The sequence below is a fragment of the Pagrus pagrus genome, assembly GCF_965226575.1.
Source record: "Pagrus pagrus genome assembly, chromosome: 23".
NCBI lineage: Eukaryota > Metazoa > Chordata > Actinopteri > Spariformes > Sparidae > Pagrus > Pagrus pagrus.
This window is the reverse complement of record NC_140205.1, coordinates 20440004-20462122: the sequence shown is the minus strand read 5'-3', so window position 1 is coordinate 20462122 and position 22119 is coordinate 20440004. Positions and strand designations below refer to the sequence as shown.

The following is a 22119-nucleotide window of genomic DNA, read 5'->3' as shown; positions in this document are numbered from 1 at the left end:
TGGTATGTATCATTGAAATGCAGAGTAAATGTAAAAGCATTATTTATTGAAATGTCTCCCTCTAAAGGTGAAAGAGTAATTTACACACAAGTCAGACAGCGATGGATCCATTTAAGACTTTATGAATTTTGACATTGACCTTCAAAAAAGAAATACAACATTGCCTTAGTAAATAGTATAATTATTGCTGAGTTTTCAAAGTACAAAAATAGTAAACTTAAAAAGGGAAAAGAAATGTGATTTAAAAAAAAAAGAGGATTAAAATATTTGGAATGACAGTTTTCAGAAAAAAAAAAAAAGTGACCTAATACTTATCATTCCTACATTTTGAGGTAGCTGGTAAAAATAAGGGGTACTTAGCTAGTTTCCATTTGACACCAAAACATAAAAAAAAAAAAAAAAAAAAAAAAAAATGACATCTACCACAAACAGCTGATACATTATATATGTGTACATAGCCACAGTTAACAATTCAAATACAAAGTATTCTTTTTTTATAGTATAGATGTCGTACTATTCACAAATGCAGCTTCAACATTAACTGCTGCTTTCATTCATCAACCACTTGTCCAAGGACGTGAATGTCTGGCAGCTTTTCCCTTCTCAGATGGGGTCCTGGAGGGGTTCAGCACCTCTCTCCTTATCTGTTGGAACCTACAATGAAAAATGGCAGAACAAGAGAAAAGAGGATTACACCGAAGTCCCTGAAACGAGAAAACCTGACCAAACTGCATAGTGCATAGGTTGGCTCTAATATCCCTTTTTCCACTGGTCAAAAATCCCACTTAAACCCGCCAAGATTAGGCTTTTACACCCACGTCAATTGACTCTGCAGTAGATGCAGGTTTTTAAATCACGTCGGCTCAGCCAAGCAGAGTGATGAAGTGTTATGAACATCTGGTGCTGGTGTGTAATTAAGGAAGGAATTTGGGATGCAGTCTGTTATTTTTGTGACGTGAAATGTGACGAAAAGTGGTGTAACTGAATTGTTACTAATGGGAATATGTTACCTTTTCTTGGCTGAGCCACTTTTGGCTTCCCTGACCACTTGTAACCTTCACTCAGAGTGAATGATGAATGAAGAATGTTTGGTCACATGCATTCAAAATAACTTAATTCGACTACTATATGATTTTTAAAGACAATTAAAAATACATTTTAAAAAAACACACCTCGTTTCAGTGGGTTTGGAGACTTGTGGAGAGTTGTGCCTCTGTCTGGGTGCCCTATTGTAGTGACTAGGTCCTGCTTCCCTGCCGGAGTCACAATTCGATGAGCAACTGAAAGAGCTGGGCTTTCCTTTTTGGATTTCTCAACGATGGCCTGAACCTTATTCTTTGTTGAATGGTTTCTTTCATTCGCAGGTTTTTCAAATCTTCTGTATGAATGCAGTGTATTGTTTTCACAGAGATCGGTCCTCTTGCTGGTTTCTGTGGGGGTCTTTGGAACCCGGGTTTTATCATCACCCCGCATGCAAACTGTAGATTTTTTTAACAGTTTCAAGCGTTCCATGGGTTGAGAAGACTTCTGAATAACAAAGCGAGGAATGAAAGGATTAAGACCCAAAGTGGAGTCTGCCTCCTTCTCCACAGACTGGGGCTGCTTCTTTTGAAAGTCTTCTGATGACAGGCTTGTTGTTCTGGGTTTTTTATTTGTAGTACGACAAAGACTGTCCACAGTTTCAGCTGAATGACTGCTTTTTATAGCAAATAAGGCATTGTCCTCTGATCCTGGTAGTCTTCTCTTTGTATTTCCTCTTTGTTCTGGTATCCTTGGTTGGTTGGTCTTGTGTTGAACATGCTCAGAGTCACTTTTAGCTTCAACCAGCTGTCTACTCTTTTTCATACCACGTGACCGTTTCCGTACCAGGTCGGCGAGTGCATCCAGTGTCACGTCTTTAAACTGTGAATGACGAAGTTTAGATTTGTGCTGTGGCAGTGATGAGTCTGCAGAAGAGAGTTGGGCTTCTCTGAGCTTTTCTTTGGCAGTTTCACTGTCCACTCTTTCAAGTGATTGTGTCCTTCGTTGAACACATGGGGCAATATCACCTTCTGCTGATCCTGAAGAGAACAATCTCTTCCCGCTAACCTTATTGCAGTTTTGGTCACTGCCACTCTCTGTGTCAGAGTCAAGGATTATAATACCATATCTTTCATTTTTTGAACTCTTTTGTGCGTTATGTTGACCATGATCAGAGACACCTTTGGTTTTAATCAGCTGTCCATTCTTTTCTGTACTGTGTAACAGGTCAGATGTTACAACCGACATCATTTCTTTAAACTGTGCATCATGAAGTGTAGACTGGGGCTGTGGTGCTAGTCGTTTTTTTTTAAACTTCTTTTTAACAGTTCCACACCTGCTGCCCACAATTTCAGGTGAATGTCTCTTTTGTTGACTATAAGGGGAATGTTCATTGCTATCTGAACCTGAGAACCATCTTTTGCTTTCTGCCTCTTTCTTGCAGTTGTGATCACTTTCATCCTCTGTGTCAGAATCAATGATTATTATATTAGAGTTTTTTGAAGTCTTTTGTCCATCGGTCTTTTGCTGAACAGGCTTGGAGGCAGCTTCGGCTTGAATCACTCGTATAATCTTTTGCTCAACTTCATCATCTTCATCCTTTTTTTCATCTGCTGCTGATCTCTTGTTCCATGACTTCCTGGAAGGTGTCAAAAAGTTGTGTTCTGATCCAGATGAGTAATCAAAACTGTCCTCAGTTTTAGAGCTTTCTTCAGCCTCAGAGCTTGAGTCTCTCTGGTTCTGTGGTTCTCCCAAAGCATCCATTTCATGTTCTGTTGTGTGGCAGTCTAATTCCACCTCACATACAATGGGCAATTGTACACCATGAGCTTTTAGAAAGCTCTCACATGTGTCAAACACCTCGATCTGGGATGACAGAGGTGGAGCTGGCCGATTAGGGTCACAGTGTGTTGGACCTGTGTCAAGCTGTGTTTTGTCTCCACTTGCACCATCAACTATCAACACGTTTTCTTGGTTTTTGCAGTCTTCATCTTCTGGTTCAAACTTAAGGTCAGATATACTTATAGGAATGACAATCCAGTTATCACTCATCTCATCATCAGTCTCATCTTCATCTTCCAAAACCTGACACTGCACATGTCCATATTTCTCTTTTTTAAATGAAGACTGCATATTGTCTGATTCAGGTGCTTGAGTAAGCGAAGGCCTCTCCACAGCCATATTATCAGTCTGTGGATTTTCATCTTCACTTATATCTTCATAATGTAAGTCTTCAAAACGTGTTGAGATGCTTAAATCCCCAAGCTCTGAGACCAGGAGTTTTGTGTCTAGCTGAGACATGTCTTCATTTTCTGAAATGTCTTCATATTGTGGATCTTTGAAATATCTCACACAGCTTCCTTCCTTACCCTCTGCTTCCCTATCCTCTCCTTTAGATAGAGGAGCCTGTTCTTTCACTTTGTTTTCAGAAAGTGCTATTCTTACATCAGTTTGTGGATACACAGAACACCGATCCTCCCTCACACCTTCATAGCTTGTTTGGTTGCATAGCTGGTCGCTTTGATTCGTGGTAATTGATAATACATTAGGAATCTGAATAACAGTTGATGAATTCAGCTTGCAATGTGCAATTACCCCATGACAGGTAACATCGCTCTTCTGCTGATAGTCAGTGTTTTGATTTTTTTTTTCTTGATTTTCAGTAAATGATGTGGGTTCAGATATTTTGCTTTCAGATTGCACTGAAATTGACTTGGTTTTAAGATCTTCCGAGACATCAGTCACACCTTGCACATTGTCCATCCAAACTGCATCCACTGGTTTTAGGCCTGTATCTCCTTTATCCCTGTCTTTCATGTGCTTGAGAGGCCAAGAAACACCAGGCATTTGTTCTGTGTCATCCAAATTCTTGTTAATATTTTCCCCAAGAGACTTATATTGTTCTTGTGATGAGCTGCAGCTGAGTGATGAACTGGGGTGCTTCTCAGTGAGTTCATCCAAGGTCACTGAAGGCGCTGTGATGATAATTGCTGGACTCTCATCTTCATTCTTTGTGCAAGAGGCAGCAACTTTCCCAATAATTTGTGGATATTCTGTGGATGCAAAGAGATGAGTGTTATCGATATCCCCATTCCAATATTGTTGCAGTACGACTTTAAAACAGTTATCCATCTCTGCTATGTTCTCTACATTCTTCAGACTACCAACTGGCTCCTTCAGTGCAATTAATAAATAATAAAGAGTGATCATGTCATTCTCTAAGTACTTATCACACCATATAGTACTACGGAAACTTGCATCATGACACCCGGCAAATGTTTTATCCTCACAGTCTTATGATTAAACAAGTCTGCCATTGGAAAATCTATGGGTGCACTCTCAGCAGATTTGGTTTTGGAAGCATGTCTAGAGTTTCCTACAGCAGAGGCTGGTGTACCTGTTGAATGTTTCTTTGATGCAGATGTAGCACAATCCCCCCTGTCCTTGGACTTTGGAATGAACTCAGCATTTGCTTTAATTCCCTTTGCGCTGCCCTCTTTAGGTGCTTGTCCAACTTTACTGGTGCACTGCTCAATCACAGCACAGTTGAGAATTTGCAAATCCATATCTTCTTTGTCAGAGACAGAGGTTTTGGGGTGATGGGCTTTACTGTTGGACTTTGGCATGCAGTCAGTCGGGCATGTGGAGTAAGAATGTGCATGTCCATTATTTCGGTTATTCTGAGTTGTAAACTCTACAACACTTCTTAAAATAAATGCCTGTATATCATCATCTGTAGGTGATACAATTTCTCCAAATGGCAAGACATTCTCTGGGTATGACTGATTGCTTGGAGAAGGAGAGGAGGCCTGCTGCTGACAGGGGGTGGAATTAGTTCCTCCTGAATGATCCAAGTTTTGTGTTCTAGTTTTTCCACAGTTGAGAGCAGTTAGTGAACATTTCACTTGTTGACTCTTGCAGTGTCTTTCATCTGAAAAATTAGTACTACTATTCAGATCCATCTTCGCATTAGTTTCGCCAGACAAAGAAGAAGGAGTGGTCACAAAGTCTTTGTAATCCAGAGGAAGTAATGAATCCAACAGTGGGTTAGATCTCTACTTTTTGCTCTCAGGCAGAGAAGAACACTGAGTCAGTGAATGACATGTCTGTGCTGTGATTCCAAGGCCGTCTCCCTGAAGTGCTGCATAACTGGTACCAACTGAGAAGGCAAATTCAGATTTTGTCTTTGCTGCAGTCCCGTGGCAATGTTCAAATTTGACTCTTTTTGCATGTTACAATGCCTTTGTTGTCCACTGTTATAAAAAGATTGTCTCACTAGCACATACAGATTCCAGTTGGTGGAGTCCCTGGAAATTCTGTTGTGATTGTGCATTGCCTTGCTGCCACTGAGTTGGACTGTTCAGCCACGCTGAGCTCCCCAGGATATGGAGTGGCTACAATGTTGTATTGTACTCCATCTGCTGGGTAAACCACTGGTACAGTTGAAACATTGTGATTCTGAGGCGATGTAAGCAAGCAAACGTTACTCTGGAGTTGGAATGCAGGATAGGCCCCTCCTTGTGTGGACATCCAGATCGCATTGCATGTAGAGCAATCTTTCAAGTGAGGGCTTCAGTTAAGTGCTCGTCAGATCTAGGAAACAAAAAGAAAAATTATTGGTTGGCTAGTTTCTTATTCAATATGCCTTTCATAAATTTTTCACAGAGGGAACTTATATATGGTCACGTGAGAATTATACAGTTTGCCCACTACGAAAGTTGCCTTCTAAGCCTGGTGCTGTTCCTGGGAGCTTGAGTATAACAGACAGGTGGCTGCGTTAGAAAAACAAACCACTCGAGGGATTATGATGACAAATTGGTGACTTAAAACCAGGATATAATATTGGCACAAACACTGCAAGTTTGTACCCTTGCAGGAAGAATGGACTGTACGCATGGTGATGGGGAGGACCTGTTTTATGATTGTACAGAAGTTTCATACTTAAGTTGCTTTCTAGACTTTTTGAGGGAGATTCCCACATGTCCCTTTGTTATTTTGATATGTTATTGTTGTTGTTATGAAATGAGTATAGAAGATGTGTTAAGAGTGAAAACATTATGTCTGTGGGCCTCCCATGGTTTATGTCATGTGACAGTTTTGTTGCAGAGTATATGGTTTCAATATGTGATAGAGAGGGTTGAAAAACCTAAGATACATCAGACTCTTGTCCAAGGAGTTCATCATCCTGAAGAGTATTTTTGTAACCTTTCTGTGTGACCTCTCCTGTGTATATGTGTTCTGACAATGGCTGATCTTCTCGCAACGCCATATCAGCTAGTGTTTCATGTGGCACAGACATTATGCATCGCTACAACCCTTATATTGTGCCAGTTAGACCAAATAATGATGCTTTGGGATGGCGGCCGACCCGTCCTACAATCATACAGAGCACGATTTTTTAATTATGACCGAGCCGGCCAACTTCCTGTTTAGCGCGCAGCTTAAGGATAAAATAACTTAATCGTGCGGATCTTCTAGACACCACTAGATGTTATTGGACCAAATGGCTCAAATAATGAGTGAAATGAGTCATTTCACAGGGATTGTGATGCTAAAAAATGTATCCACCGTTTTACAAACCCTTTTTTTCACCAAGTTAGCTTATGGGAAAAAGTCTTTTTGGGCTGCAGTGAATCGCCTGACAATATAATTACACGGTTTGGCCGCTATGAAAACTGGTTTCAAAGCCTGGCACTCTTCCTGGGGGCTTGTTCAAAATACCACTGAGCAGCTTTCACAGTAATGAACGGGGCTCCACCTTCAACACAAGCAGGTTTACGTGGGATTTTTGACAAGGGAAAAAGGGGTATTAGTTGTATGGCATGTACTCATCAGCAAAGCTGAACAGCTCTGCATGTGCAACTCATTACATCATGTGAGATATGTGTAACAGGCTGGGCACGTACAGTATAGTCCCGTCATTTACTCTCTGTGCGGGAGGCTGCATTTCACCTGACCTACACACTCAAAACAAGTAACTAGTAAGTATGAGAACTAGTAACTAAGAGTTACAGGAGCAGCAACCCTATTAAGGACCCAAACAAACAAACTATTAACCTATATTAAAAAGTGACAAGGCTTTACACACAGAGTCAATTTGGAGTTCTGCTCTGACATTTTCAGTGGCAAAAATATTCACAGTGGGAAAATACATAATGAAAAAAGTGAATAAAACAATGTGCCCCGTGCCAGGCTTTGCACAAGGTCCACAGTAATAAATATGGAAGCCCATTTCTGCCAGTTGAAGAAAAGTATAAGATGAAAACTAAGCTTGATGAAAAAATATTCCCACGGTAAATCCTAATTATGAGAGATAAAGCCATAATCATGAGATTAAAAGGTAGAGACTATGAGATTAAAAAAAAGTCAAAATTATGATAGAAATTTTAAATGATACAATAAAGAAATGATACATTTGACATAAAAATCCATAAATGTAATAAAAATTTAGTTTAAATTAGCATTATTATTATATAATCTAAATTATGAGATTAAAGTCAAAAGTATGGGTTAAAGTCATAATCACGAGATTACAAAATTATGAGACAAAAATTCAAATTGAGATACAAAATTCAAAAGATAAAATGTCAACACTAAACTCATGATTTTGATCATCATTTTTTGCCTTTAACTGGTGTGGGATGGGCTTCCATATCAGGGCAATAAATAAATCAAGTTTATACTGCTCCTTCTAGTATGCATGTTGTACCAATGTACTGACCTCAGTATTTATAAAATCCTGGCAACAGCACTACATGCACAAAATTGCAGTTTATAGCTAGCTAAGGTTAACCTGGATGAAGACAGCAAAACATTAATATTTTGGAATAGCTACAATGGTATTAGATGAGGTATGAAGATGGTGTGGGTGTCATGTGCACGCACACACTTGCCTGTTGGGTGCACTTCGGTACTTCAACAAATGGCACTACACCCTGCTTAATATTAATCACTATTGTCTCTCTTTCAACCTACAAATGAACAAATTATCAAAAAGATTACTACAATTTAATATTTTGTGACACATTGATGTTGCAACCGCATTTTAGATGGTTAAAAAGACAAGTGAAACAAGGCCTGAGACATTTAAACTGGAAGTAATCCTTGGTTCACCTAAAAAAACAAAATCCACATTGAAATCCTGGTTTGTGCTCACTGGGCATGTAGTTCTGTCCTCATAATAAGGCTCATTGAAGAACAACCAGTCCTGCACAGAACTGATAAGCGGCGACAACTGTGCATGCCGGTTGAATTTGTGTTCGACTTGATCCCGACTTGCTCTGCTATCATGCACACGTGGGCAATGGTAATCTCACGGGATCTAGGTGGGTGCAGTTTTTAGAGCCAGGCACTGCAGTTGCTCTCCAACATATCATACTCACTGTAATAAGTGGAGATATTGTAAGCCTTCTTTTGTATGGGTTATAAACAATATTTAAACAATTTAAATAGTTTTTCTCCTCGCTAAAAAAAGGTAAAGTCTAGCAAAATTGGAAGAAAGCTGTATAGTGATATATCTAGCCAATTGTTGTTTTGATAAATGTTTCCTTAGACATGCTCCTAAATGTTGTTTCCTGTCAAGCCTTTTAGCCTTAGCCTTGTGATTTTCATTTAATACCCCTTTTTTTGTTCTTTTCATGGTCCATTTTGTTTATGTGATCCCTTTCCTTTCCACCAACAACATTTGTATTGCATGATGTATTACTCTCATTAAATTTTCTAAACTTTAAATCAGCGTAAAACTGAAGTCCTGATTTTAGGACCTAGTGGTGCCTGTGATGCCCCTCATATGCACCTTTGTTCCCTGGAACCATATGTAAGACCTGCTGTGAAAAATCTGGGTGTGATAATGGATAGTAACTTTAAGCCGGACAAAACAGATAAACTCAGTGGTAAAAATCTAGCTTTTTCCAGCTGAGGTTTTTGTCGAAGGTCAAGCCATTTTTATCATTTCATGACTTGGAAAGGGTTATACATGCTTTTCTCGCTTCTCGGCTTGACTACTGTAATGCCCCTTATGTTGGTGTTGGTGCAAAATGCTGCAGCTCGTCTTTTAACTGGAACACACAAGCGAGATGTGCTTTATAAATACATTTTGACTGATTGTATGATATTTCTTCCCCTACAAGGGTGCTGTATGTTTTTCTTGTAAATAAGTAAAAACAATTTAAAAAGTTGCTCTCCACCAACTGCAAGACCCTGGCATGATGGGAAATACCTGGCTGGTGCCTGATCTAACAGCTGATTGGTTTAGATGTTGATCTTATTTGTAGGTGTAGGCTATTCTATTAAGAGAAGGCATGCCGTGTGACCGGTGTGGAGACTAAATAACCCACATTGACATAAGAAACAGCACATTGTAAGCATTTGACAAATTCAAATCAGCCTGTAAAAAAATATTTAACATTGGACAGGATGTGAGGATGTATATATAGTTTAAGTTATACATATCTTTGAGCTGAACTCAAAGATTTAGACACATCTGTCTAAATCTGTGTTAGTGAGCACTTCTCGGTTGCCGAGATAATCCATCCCACCTCACAGGTGTTGCATATCAAGATGCTGATTACACTGCACACACACACACACACAGAGTAATTAAGTGGCCTCTCTCTTACGCTATGTGTTGGAATTATATGTGAATAAATATATTATCAGTTTTTGATTAGCTAAATCTTGTGCTAAATCTTATGCTATTCTGTTATGCTGAAATCTGTGGAGAGCTTGACCACAGGACATTTACATATCTGCCACTTTCACCTAGCAACAAGTTACTAAATAAAAGGCGATGAAAAGTTCATGATGGAACTACATCCACACAGTGTAAAATACTTACCTAAATGGAGAAAAAAGTATGGTGTAACAGGAAGACTCAAAGTAGAGGAATTAAAAGAGCTTGTAGGTAAATTAGAGTTAAGTGTTGCAGTAAAAAATAAAAATTTAAAAAAAAAATTTAAAAAACATAGGAAGGAGGAAGAGTTGACAAATGCCAAGAAATGGCTAGAACAGGCGTACAAAAGACAAGCAAATAGTACAAAAAATAAACAAAAGAGACAAGAAGACGCAAAAGCAATGTTTGTACGAAAGGAAGATAATGAAGGAGTAATTAAAGGTAGACGGAGGCCTGATCAACCTCCCGATGCTGACGATGTACAAGGGGCGGCGGGGGGAGAAGCAGTAAACCCCCCTATAACCAGGCCAAAAACATCAAAATCAACCCCACCAATATATCCCTCACTGGTCCCAAGAGAACTGCCTGAAGCTAAATCACTAAGACCAGCAGACAAAATAAAACCCCCAGTGAGGTACGAACCAGAGTCAATCTTTCCAATGATAGAAGTCCCAAATCCTGCTGCTACCGGGGCCGAAGACAGAACAATGTACGTTTTCAGGCCCTGGACACTAGCCGAAGCAGCTAATGCAGTGGCTGGAGTTCCATGTCCTGAAGACGACCCCGAAGAGTGGGTTAAAAATATGACAGAAATAATTCACTCTTACAGACTAAACGGCCATGAAGCAGGTGAAGCCATGCAATCCTCTCTGGGGAGAAAATGGGGCAGGGTAAAAGGAGACTATACAGGACGCACAGCCCAAGGAGTTGTATTTCCTTACCCCGCAGACAGTACCCTAGCAGGCGACTATAAAGCCCAATTAGACGCACTGTTTGCACGAGTAAAAACCACTTTCGCCAGAAAAGCAGATTACACTCGTATAAGTGCAGTAAAACAAAAACCCGGTGAAGACCCCGATGATTTTAAAGTGCGGATGGAAACTGTGTTCAGAGCAAATAGTGGAATAACCTTTGGCGAGGCTAAAACAAGTGCTTACCAACAACAATTGAAACTGGCTATAGTAAATGGCCTCCAACCAGGAGTAGCAGCCTGGACCCGAAAACATTACATAGAGCTGGACACAGCTGGCGTCCCAGAAGCCATGCAATGGATAAGACATGCATGTAAACACATAGAGGGTAAAAAGGCTCAAAAGGGGAGAAGTGGAGACGTTTTCCTCCACGATGACACTGAAGAAGACAGTGACGCCTTCTTCCATTCGGGGGGCCAAGGCCGCGGGTATAGAGTAAGGGGAAGGGGCCGCGGGGGCTCTAGGCCACATAGAGGGGATAGAAGGTCTGAAAATAACGACTCAGATGCATGCTATCGTTGTGGGAAAAAAGGACATTGGTCAAAAGAATGTAGATCGAGCAGGGGAGGATACAGAGGGAGAACAAAACAATGGGGAGATAACAAAAATCCTCCCCCCTCAGCTCCTCCAGATGAGAACTGGAATCAAAAGTGACGGTCACAGACAGCTCCCAAGCCTGGCGATGCATCTCCTCTGTTGTTAGTGGATGTATACAGCGCATGGGAGGTGTTTAGTGCCATGACGGACAAACCAGAGATTACATTGGTAATAAATGGGAAAGATGTGCGTTTCCTGTGTGATTCTGGGGCCTGCAAAACTGTGCTAAGAAATAAAGTCCCAGGCCTCCAGGCCTCCAACGGGATTATTTGGGTCAAATCTGCTAATGGGGCGGTCAGCATGAAACGCATGTCAAAACCTCTGTATATACAGGATGAGAAATCTGGAAAAAACACTAAAGCACCTGTAGTAATCTCGCCGGATTGTCCGATAAACCTATTAGGCAGAGATCTAATGCAGCAACTGCAAATAGGTGTCATTCCCACCTCAGAGGGAATGAAGGCCGTGCGGCTAGACGATGAGTCTGGTGAATTGTATCACATAGACAACTTCCCGAACAAAGTGTTCTATTCTCTGGATCTCAGTAACAATCCATTTACTGATATCTCTGACAAACTGCTAAGAGCAGCCAAAAGCTCCCTAACTGAAGAGCATGACGACATGGAGACAGATCAGCTACATGCAACTATGAACATAGCACTAAAACCAGATGCTAAGTATCGAGAGAAACTGTTTGCTTTGCAGACAGTCGAACTTAAAGTGCCATATTTGTACTCTGATAAGAAAACAGTTGCAGTAGCTGATGTGATCCTCCCTCGCGAAGTAAAGTCGTTATTCTACATGGGATGGACGCCACACATCTCTCTCTCCAAATCACCAGATATGGAGTGGAAAGACTTAGGTCAAATGGCTACCAGAGCCGCACGAGCCTCAGACTATAGAGAAATTGACAACGATGGGTGGAGTTACAGCCCATCTGCACAGATGTACAGAAAAACTTTAGGATGGAGCACCACTGCAGTCCCCGGACTGCATGATGTCTCTAGGTGACTAGTTTCTGCGTTTTTAACTGAAGAAGAAGAGAAACAACTAAAATACCTGCCTGCCTCACTGTGGACGAAAGGGCCTGAAGATGTCGGGTTAATGACAACAGCTGCTCCAGTAAAAATTAAACCAAAATCTGATTGGAGACCAAGGGTCAGACAATACCCTTTAAAAGCCGAAGCCCTTACAGGCATCCAACCCGTAATTACACAATTACTGGATGCTGGCGTGATAAGAGAGTGTCCCGACTCACCCTGTAACACACCCATCTTCCCAGTGAAAAAGGCAGACGGTACTAATTGGCGAATGGTGCAGGATCTCAGACAAATAAACGAAGCTGTGCAATCTCGCGCTCCTCTAGTGCCGGATCCGCACACTCTGTTAAACACTCTGCACCCAAGAAACAAATTTTATACTGTCATCGACCTGAGTAATGCGTTTTTCTCTATACCTGTGCATCCTGACTCACAATTCTGGTTCGCCTTCACATATGCAGGAAGGTCATACACATATACTAGGTTGCCCCAAGGATATTGTGACAGCCCCACAGTATTCACGCAAGCAATAAATAACTGTTTGTCTACCTTTAATCCACCAAAAGGAAGCCAAATAATTGTATATGTGGATGACATTCTTGTAGCCTCACCGTGCAAAGACAGCTGCACTGCAGACTCTCTCGCCCTGCTGCAACATCTCTCAAAAACTGGAAACAAAGTGAAAAAGCAAAAGTTGCAGTGGGTGAAAGAACAAGTTCTATATTTAGGCTACACTCTCAGCGCTCAAGGACGCGAGATACAGGAAGCACGAAAACATGCGATAGCAGACGTCCCAAAACCACAAAACAAAAAACAAATGATGACCTTTCTGGGACTGTGTAACTACTGCCGAGCATGGATAGCTTCATATGCTGAGAAAACACAGCCACTATTGAACCTCATCTATACCGAACCAATGTCAATGTCAGATAAAGTAAAATGGACTGAGGAAGCCACACACTCCTTAGAAAAATTAAAAAAGGAGTTAATGTCAGCTACAGTGCTTTCTCTTCCTGACTACGAGAAGCCGTTCACTCAAACAGTGGACTGTAGACAGGGGTTTATGACATCTGTACTGTTACAGCAACACGGGGGAAAAATGAAACCCGTCCTTCCACAAAGCTTATTTAAAGCTGCAGCAATATTGAGCCATGGGCCTTGCCATGTCTCAACAGGAGGGATGATAGACCTAGTACATCAACACTTTACTACTTATGGCTTTAACACCTTCTCAAAAAATTTCTGCAGATCATGTGTGATATGCATAAAACACAACCCACAGGGCAATCTAAGACCAAAGCGAGGACAATTTCCCGCACCAAAATACCCGTTCCAAACCCTGCACATGGATTTCATCGAACTAAATCAGAGTGGGCCTTACAAGTACTGTCTAGTGATAGCGGATGCGTTTTCCAGATGGGTAGAAATATTCCCATCCAAACATGCAGATGCGCTAACAGTAGCAAAAGCTCTATATAAAAGCATAGTGCCACAACATGGCATCCCAGAAACACTATACAGTGACAATGGTCCCCATTTCGTGAACAAAATAGTGCAACAGATGGCTAAACACCTACAAATACATCTGAAAAATCACTGTGCTTATCACCCACAAAGCGCAGGCCTAGTGGAAAGAACGAACGGTACAGTTAAGTCAAGACTGAGAAAGTGTATGGAAGAAACTAAGCGTCCCTGGCCAGAATGCCTGGACTTAGTTAAGCTGTACATGCGAATAACACCTACAGAGAGAGGATTAACACCATTTGAAATAGTGAATGGCAGAGCCTTTAAACTGCCATCCTTCTCTCCAGACATACAGAAAGCTGACGAAGAAACAACGTTAGCTGAACACATGAGGAAACTGTTTAAAGAGCAACAAGTATCAAATGCAAATTTACTGCCTTCTGATTCTCTTCCCCTCTCACAGAATGCCCAGAAGGTGAAACCAGGCGACTGGGTGTTCGTGAAAGTCATAAAGAGGAAGTGCTGGTCCAGTCCACGCTGGGACGGACCATATCAAGTGTTATTGACCACGCCAACGGCAGTCAAGATTGCAGAGAGAACTACGTGGATCCACCTCAGCCATTGTAAACTGCAGCCGTTCCCTGACTCACCGGAGTAGTGGGGAAGTCTGGGCTACAAAGGGGCTCTGTTGTATAGAAACACGAGTGTCTCAAACCCAGTGAAGAAACCAACTGATCCCTACTCTAATAGGAGTCACCAGAGTGTACGATGCAGAACATGGAGATGGACAATCCAGAGGATCCAACCCGACGCCGCCAACGTGGACATAGAGGGAGAGGGAGAGGACGACGATGCCGCATGTGGTGCAGAGAGTTATGGTGTAGTGTGATGTTTCTTGCACTACTCTTATTAGGATTCTTGGTGTGGTGGCTCCTGCGAAAAGAAAAAGAAAAGCCTCCAGTCGGACGACGGGAGCTGTCAGGTGAGCACGCACGCCACACCCACTACCCACATGGATTTGCCACCAATGAATGGTGGAGCTTCATGAACACCACCGCTCACCTAAACAACAGGACGAACTGCTATGTCTGCACACACATGCCAGTATCCACTGCTGAACATCACCTGGAGTGACTCCCCCGTCAGAGGACCTGAAAACTGCTCGGGGAGCACAGACTTACTACCCTTGCCAGGGTTAGTATATCCACGACAGCTGAACAAGTGTGTGCAAGGAAATGGAACTGTGAAAGTGGGGACTCTTCCAGTCACCCCCATCACCGTCACCGCAGCAACCGCAGTATGAACCTCGGTCTTAAGGACGTCCCCCGGGCATATCGCATCTGGTCAGGAGGAGCCAAATTCGGCCAGAGCCTGGTCCCAATGGTGGGACTAGGATACGTACGTGACCACGTTGAAATCAACAGATATGCCCTGCTGAGACACATCAACACCACTCTAAGCCTGGGCCGCTCACTGGCCAAGGAACAAAGGAGCATACGTGACATGGTGATGCAACATCGGATCGTGCTGGACCTATTGACAGCCTCACAGGGAGGAGTGTGTGCAATCGTGGGAGAGACATGCTGCACTTACATCCCTGATGGACTCAGTGATGGAGGAGACATTCACCGAGCTTTGCAAAATCTGACCAACCTCCAGCGATATGTGTTGAACAATACCCCAGGAGCGACCCCTTCTATGGACTGGTTCTCAGGATTTTTCTCTGGGAATTGGTGGCACATACTGCTTAAAGCACTGGCTCCTGTTTTGGTGATCCTGGTATTGTTCTGTCTATTTGCTTCATGTGTTATTCCCTGCCTGCGTTCCATGTTTGAGAAGATGATTGCTAGAAGTTTTGTACAGATGCAGCTACTAGCACAAGCATGTGAGGCCCAATATGAGCTACTTAATCTAGCTGAGACGAATGGATGTGAGTATGAGGATGATTGCACTGCTGTGTGACATGTGGGAGTAAGAAAGTATCACTCTGAACAAGCATAATGACTTACTTAAAGCATGATACATGACAAGTAAGTCTCTGATGAAACAGCATGTTCAAAACTGATAAACAGGAGGGAAATGTTGGAATTATATGTGAATAAATATATTATCAGTTTTTGATTAGCTAAATCTTGTGCTAAATCTTATGCTATTCTGTTATGCTGAAAACATGGGAGAGCTTGACCACAGGACATTTACATATCTGCCACTTTCACCTAGCAACAAGTTACTCAACAAGTTGTTCTCTGTGTTCTGTGTTACACCAATGATATACGATCACGCCCAGTTGTCTGTGAATAAAAGTTATGCACGGGGGAGAGCTCGTTGGAAGACTGCTGATCAGACTCACAGTGCTGACACCTGTACTTCCCCTTTGCAAAGAAAGACAAACTCTGAGTCCGTGTCTGTTTGTGTGTATTTTATTAGTGTTAAACCTAACACTATGTACACACGTAGCCGGGTATCTGCTAAAACGAATATATTTTTCTACGTTTGGACCTGTCATCCACATGAAAACACATCATAAACGAATATTTAAAAGAACTCCGGGCAAAGTGAAGATTTGCGAATACTCCGTTTATGCGTTTGCGTGTAGACAGAGATAACCGGAGTTTTGCGTTTTCGAACGTCACAATATGCGCCAAAACAACAACAAATCTGCTCTGACATCAAACGTGCGACCTTTGTTTACTGCAGAAGCATGGCTCCGAGTGCCTTGAAAACTGTGGTGGTGTTAATTATTGTGCAGGCGCTGTTTACCTCTTTGATTTTACAAGCCCAACTACTGCTCCAAGAGCACAGGCGACGGATAACATTGCGTGACAATTTCCGTATGTCTCGGTCCTCACTCCTGTCGCTGTCGGAGTTATTACGTCCTCATATCGAGGGGCAGTCCACTGTCATGCGATCACCCGTCAGTGTGATTGAAAACGCAGATGTTCGGTTATGTGTGGAAGGGTTTTTGTTTTTTCGAAAACGAGGTAGTGTGGATAAAATTTATTTTATAAACGGAGGGGGGGAGATATTCGGTTTTAAAAATACCCGGCTACGTGTGTACATAGCCTTACACTATGGCTGTGTCCAAATTCAGGGCCTGCAGCCTTCAGTGGCCTAGCCTTTGCGGCCCACGAGGGTCGGGTCCTTCGGACAGGTCTTTGAAGGCCTCGTCCACCGTTGTTAAATGGGACGGTCTAGCCTTCGGAGTATTTCCTGGTTGCCTCACCAGATGTTCCCGCCCCTTACCCTTACGTCACGATTGTGAATGAAGAGATGCATTAAAGTATGTTTTGGTTCAAATCTATCAAACGTGTACATTTATTTGTGTGTGTATAAAAATTAACAACAAAATGTGTCAAATCTAAATCGAATCATCAACATTACAAAATAAATAAGTGAATAACAACTATATTTGCCATAGCATCACCAGCGTCACATATTTTAACTGAAAGTTGAAATTTGGAGGTTTTGAAGTTTAACATATCTGGCGTTGGATGTTCAAATGAATAAAAACCGAGTATAAACCCATTAAATGTCATGTCTGCGCCACTTGATGTCGCCATTTTCTCTTCCTTCCTCTTCTGTTTCGGGCATGGATGTATTATTAGATCCATGGTTTCGGGACTGAGCAGCGGTGCGCAAAGGATCTTGGGATATGGCAGGCCGCGAAGGATAGTTGCGGTGCGTCCTCCGAAAAGAGGGAAGGCTAGGCTGCATTTGTGGGCTGCGTTTGGAGGAGCCTCTGAATTTGGACAGCCTTCGCGCAGTGTTCAAATGCGCACTTCGTGGGCTGCAGCCCCTGAATTTGGACACAGCCAATGTGGTAGGTTAGGTCACCTGTTGGGCTTTATTTTATTTATTTGTTTCCATAGAGCTGGTTGCTTGTTTTCTCTCGCGAGATCTGGCAACTCTGATGTAGGGTCATGCGAAGTTTACCAGCTGCAGCATCCTTCAAAGACGAAGAGAGGCTGTGCTAGCTTATGTTGACAGCTAGTGTCTTCATCAACTGAAGCACTTGGTTAGCTGTTAACTTTTAGTTGTGGATTATGTAATTAGCCGACGCCCTGTTCTTGTCTCAGTGATGACTTCACAAGCATATGTTATCCCTATAACACCATGCTTGTGAAGTCATCACTGAGACAAGAACAGGTAACGTAACTTTCGTTTCATTGAAATCGACAGCGTTGGTTATCAAGTAGCCTACGTTTAATGACATTAAGCTAGTGAGACCGATGATAACACAGGGGACACCCTGGTTACACACGTTCAGCGAACCGTATAAGGCTCGAAATGAAACAGAAAGTGCGTCACATTGAGAAATGAGTACGGTGAGCAGCATGTTGCCCTGGTGTGTTCTATTTGACACATTCAAACAAAAGTTCATGCAATTAAAAAACAACAACATTGCAAGTGAAAACGTGGACTGTCCACTAACTGTGAACCTAACTTACCGTATTTCCGCACTTTTGAACGCATCTCTTCCCACCGCCGAAGCCTTTTCAAAACTGTTTTAAAGGATTTCTTGCCGCTGTAAAACTCCACTCCACCGGAAGGTAATCCCACTGGTATGATTGTTATCGGTAAACGTCCATATGTCCGAGGCTGAGGATAGCCCTCAGTAATAGTTATCCGTAACGGGTAGAAGGTTTACCGTTCACTCCAAGTAGAGTAGCCAGTGGGGGTTGGGAACTTAGGCCTATATGACGTTAAACGGGAGTTGTGATTGGTCGGGTTTTCGGAAGGGGTGTGTATCAGTAGATGAAGATGAACTGCGCCTCGGCTGGATAGCGGACGAGACCAGGCTGCAGGAACAGCAGGGGGCAGAGCCGAAGAGCTGAGACCAGGTGGGGCAGTCTTCCATCAGCCCTCAGTCTGTACAGGAGGTCACAGAAACACTCTCATCCTGTTAGATCTGATTCCGATTGATTTAAATGTTATCAGACACATTGATCAGTCTGTAGGCTACACAGTCTTCAGTTGTTGTTAATTATGACACCGCAGCCTATTCAAACCCTCTCCCTCTCAGACTACATTAAGACATGGTATGCATTAAAAGTTAAACACAAAAGGAAAAAAATACAAGACAATATTACATTATTGATCTGTCACATATTTATATTGTCAAGGCTTCACTTCTGAATCCTCACATCCGACTTCCCACAAGTTTTTGTGTTGTTTAATATGCTGCAGTCTGATTTAAGTTAGATTTAAGTTGGTCACATATTAATATAGACAACAATTATTTATTGTGTGCTGTTAATAATATGAATATGAATGTGAATGTGTACTCCTTTCATCTGCAAGCAGGAAGGAGACGCCATGACACCTCTCACCTCTTCACCTGACTTGTTTTGCTTCCAATGAAACCGTCAGATTGACGCATCCCAGGAAAAACCCCTCTTCTTTATTTACAGCTTGAATAACCCTTGTTGCCCTCGGTGAAACCACAGCACCTCCTGATGATAAGCCCTGGTACGATTGGGACAGACCTTCAGGAGATCTTTTGTGTAATAAGTTCCTTGATAACCAGCAAATGTCTCTGATATGTTTTGTTTTAACAAGTATTAAGCTAGAACTAGGAGGAATAAGTATAACTTATCAATTCTACCAGTTCTACGGTATATTCAAGTGTGTTTTTATTTTGATCCAGTTTTAATTTCCTTTAATGGTTCAGTGATTTTTAATCATGACATAATCCTTTTTCATGATAGACAAAGTCCATCTATTGAGCCATGGTGAGATTCTGTGAAAGGTGAAGCACGGTTTTGAAACGTTTAAAACTATAGTTTAGTTTTAGTGAGTTCCTGTGGATCTTCACACTTTCCACTATCTACTTGGAGACAAAAAGCTAGCAGTCCTGCCCCCAGGCCCGCCCGCCTTTTGGAGACAACAAAACAGAGAGACATCACTTCTCTCCTCAGAGTTTTCAAGTTTTGTTTCAAGTTTCAGTTTCAAGTTTTCAAGTAGTTTTTGTTTTTCAGTCTTTTAAGTTCTTAGTTATTCTTAGTCTCACTCTTATTTTTGAAACTCTCGTCTTTCATTTTTCTTTAGCCTACTTTTACTTTGAAACACGCTTCAAGACAGCGATCTCAGCAGAAGTGCTCACGCATTGATTTTTCTCATTTTTATATTTTTCGCAGTATTGATTAGCTTCTTTTATTAAATTTGTACCAGAACGAAGTTCTGTTTTAATTTTATTATATCGTTAAGTATGGTAACCTGATTTAGAGGAAGTGAACTTAATTTAGATTATCTTGTATTAAGTAACATCCGCCTGATCAACGTATCATTCTCCGTTATTTTATCCAAGAAGTTAAATTTAGTTTACAAAGTCAGAGCCTGAGAACCACCACTCGAAGCAACGAAGAAGAACATCTTTATTAAAGTCATCATCACGACACTACAGCAACTTGCTGTGTCTGAAACCGTGAAAGACAGACTTTGACAAGCCAGAAGGGCTCTGACCCACCACCACGCTCTCAAGCGGTAACTCCCCAACCGGCTGATACCGGACGAGCTGACACTCGGCCATTGGACCGGGACTTCCGGCTAGAGTCGCAAACCACCGGAGAGAAACCCTCCGCCGCTGACTCCGCCACTCTGCTAAGAAAGTAGGCTCTCCATCACCCAGAACAGCTGGATTCACACATGATGAGTTGGTGTCTTAGGGCTCTGATCTTTTAGTTTAAGAGAAATTCAGTTAGGATTTGTTAGTATTAAAATTACTCTCGTAATATTTAAATGCTCTAACCTTACTCGTGATCTCACCATCAGCCCATATTCCACTAATAACCCATTAGCCCTCTTAGTTATTCACATGTCCTGTTACCTGTTGATATTCATTTAAATTGCCATTTCATTGATTTAATCTGAAATATTTAGTCAATAAACATATTTAACCGTATGTCCTTGTCTGTGCAGGTTTGTGTTTAATGTGGAGAACCGATGGAAACTGTGTAGAATTCACTACTTCATTCATGAGATTGAATAAACTGATCTAAAATTGATTAGAATTGATACAAGTTAACCTTGTTTAGTCGGATTTTATAATTAACTCCGGATTATTCGAATAGAGAAAACATCGGAGGTGGTGCCCCATTAACGAGTGTTTTATTAATCGCCAGTGATTAATACATTACAGTTATTACTAGTGTATCTCCTACACTAGCCTCATGCCCCACAAAGCCAAAAAAACAAGGTTCACTAGTGAAGGAGAGCACACTGGTAAGTCAGAGCTCTTCCCCCTCCAGCTCCAAGTGTAGCAGGCATTCTGTGAGCTGTGGGCACAGCCTCCAGCCTGACTTCTGGTTACCACCCCCAGTCCGATGGCCAGACATAGCAGGCCAACCAGGACATGGAGGCCACAAACCTACCCAAATAACAAAAACACATCTGAAGAACAGATTTGCTCCACTTTCACAAGACCTCACAAGTCCTCCGTCCCACAAGCTGAAAAACACCTAATCCTCAAAGAACAAGGAAAGATATGAGACTACATCTAAAAGTAAACGGCTACAGAGAGAGCTAATGACTGGGCATCATTCTGGGTGATGGTGCTGTGAAGAAGGGAAACAGCTTTTGCAGCAAGGAGAACACCAAAGTACTCTGTCTGACCAACGATATGGTCTCTGACATCTCAGAAATAATTCTGGACATCGTTGCTGAATGTCAAACGGTGAAATCTCTCATTTTACACACAGGGGCCTGTGATGTTATGAAGCAACAATCTGAGGTATTGAAACAAGACTTTATTGATCTGTTGAGCAGAGTCAGATCTCTTGATACTGTGGCGATTGTCAGCGGTCCTCTACCGACTGTCCGAAGAGGAGATATGAGAAAATGGTGAATTTGCTGAGAAACAGAAAGTGCTTACCTAAATCTGCCAATCTATTAAATTTAACTCCCATTCCTCGTCAGCCACAAACTGTTGCAAAAAATTAATTTAGCTATATTAAACATCAGGTCTCTGGCAGGAAAATCTTTTAAATACATTTAATACATGATCTTATCATCAAACATAATCTTAATTTTATGTTTTTAACTGAAACATGGTTAGACCAAGATAACAGTGCAGCTGTTCACATTGGATTAAGCCCTCCAAACTTCTCTTTCATAAGTGAGACTAGAATGCATGAAAAAGGAGAAGGTGTTAGTATTCTGTTTAATGAGTTACTCAAATGCAAGCAGATGTTTTATGAACATTTCACTTATTTGAACATTGTAGAGACTGAAAGTTGTCCCTATGGCCTGAGGTGAACTCAAATGCACATCACCATGCATGGAGAGCGAGCAGCTGTCCTCGAATGAGCATTTGGAAAGTACCTGATAAACTTCTCCCTGTCCACGCCTCCATTTAAAC

General features: G+C 41.8%; 1 long non-coding RNA gene across 1 annotated transcript; it reads right to left on the bottom strand.

Annotated features, from left to right (window-relative positions):
- Positions 1–25: 25 nt before the first annotated feature.
- Positions 26–20345, bottom strand: LOC311252691. The gene is made up of 4 exons (XR_014621574.1): positions 18212–20345; positions 4418–5613; positions 1173–4073; positions 26–654 (listed from the first exon to the last, which is right to left on the bottom strand). It is a non-coding gene; the product is annotated as an uncharacterized lncRNA (long non-coding RNA).
- Positions 20346–22119: the final 1774 nt, after the last annotated feature.